Source organism: Aptenodytes forsteri, unplaced genomic scaffold (genome assembly GCF_000699145.1).
Source record: "Aptenodytes forsteri isolate BGI_AS27 unplaced genomic scaffold, ASM69914v1 Scaffold107, whole genome shotgun sequence".
Taxonomy (NCBI): Eukaryota; Metazoa; Chordata; class Aves; order Sphenisciformes; family Spheniscidae; genus Aptenodytes; species Aptenodytes forsteri.
Window position 1 is genome coordinate 687,468 of NW_008794118.1, and position 1,753 is coordinate 689,220.

Sequence of the window (1,753 nt, forward strand, 5' to 3'; positions counted from 1 at the left end):
ACGGCGACTCTCTTTCATGTTAATGGTAAAATTAATTGGAGTGGGTGAGACTACAGCGAATAATAAATCAGCTCACTGGAGGAGCATCTAAGATAAACCGTTACCAAAATAATCTGTAGTTTCCAGTGAATGTGTAACCTGAAAGCTAACAACGGTAAAGTCCATCCCTTACTGCATTTTTTCCCCGGAGGAGGTGGGGAGCACTCTGGGCTAGCCACATTAGCATGTTTTCTAAACATTCGTAATTTGATTCGATTTCATTTTCACGCTACTTCTTTCCCCATCTCAGGCCATTACACTTTTACAAACGAGTCATTTATACATTATTCACATAACTGCCTCCACCCAGAACAGCTACTGCCTGCTCTGGAGTAAATTCATGGCCAAGAACGACTGTTTTAAAGAGAACGTGCTTTATCTAAAAAAGTGTATTTGAAAGGCAGAAGCGTTTGATCCTTATCTTCTGAGCGTTTGATGGTAGTTTATGCTTCAGGGAAATGCTTTTACCCGCTCTGTTTTCTTAAGGTGTGCAAAACAAAATGGAGAACCCCACCGTAACAGCAACAGAACCCCCTCACCTAGCCCAAACCACCCACCGTTTTAAAAGCCGAACTGATCTCGCAGCTCTTGTTTGACATGCAGACCCTTCTCAGCCGATGGCTCAGCAACTGCGGAAGCCGGTGCGGCCCGCTCCGCCTGGCTGGCACGTCCTCCTTCGGCCTGGCTCGTTTTGTTTATTTTGGGGATTTATTCCCCCCCCCTCTCCCATTTAAAGCATTCCCGTATCGGCAGCAACGCCTAAGCCAGAAGAAACAACACGCTTGGGACAAGACGCGATCAACCACGGAGCCGGCCTTTCAGCACATTAGCTAACGGAACACTGTGATACCTTTAGCCAACAGAGCAAAATGCCTTTTGACTATAAATAGTTGTTTTTGAGCAAGGGGGCACTTTTTGGTCTAGCTATTTTTTGGGTATTGTACAGCCTTATTTAAAAACTACTGGATGCGTTTATAAGGCGGGTCTGGGCACTAGAGGGCTAGGGATCTTTGGGAAGCAAAGGACAGCAGCAGATGCTTAAGTACTCTCTTTTCTATATGGCAAGCCCTAGAGACCCGGGCTTGCTCTGCAAACGGTTTTTTTAGCAATCGAGTTTTAATATCAAATTAAATCTTCATTAAAAAAAGCTATCACAGAAACGGCTTCACACCTGAGCAGATTTTAAAATGCCGTTTTACTTCATGGGATAAAACAAGGTGAGGCTTTTTTTTTTTCCCCCCCCTCTTTTATTTTAGTTTTGGTCAAAAACTTGACGGCCTTTTCCAGGCAAAAGAGCTTTTAGATGTTTTAAGAACTTTGCGTATGTAAAGGCGGAGTGGGGACCTCGGCATTTGCCAGTTGAGTAGTAAGAGCCACCCCTAGAGAAAGGGGGGGAGAAAAGGGGAAGAGCAAAAAGCAAAAACAAACGCTTAGTTTTATGTACTTTTCTACTTGCATCTCTTCTGTCCGTAGTGCAGACTCCATGTCATACCCTCGTATAACATGTAAAAATGAAATGATGTACATAATAAATAAAATTATTTATTTTATGTGTATTTTTAGCTTAACTGTAAACTGAAAAAAACAAAAAGCATTTAATTTTTTTCCCAAAAATGTAAGCCTATTGAATTTCAAGGTGTTTCTACCTTTTCAGATGTAACATTTCCAGCTGCCTATTGATAATAAACATTTATGAACAGCAAAAGATCTGACA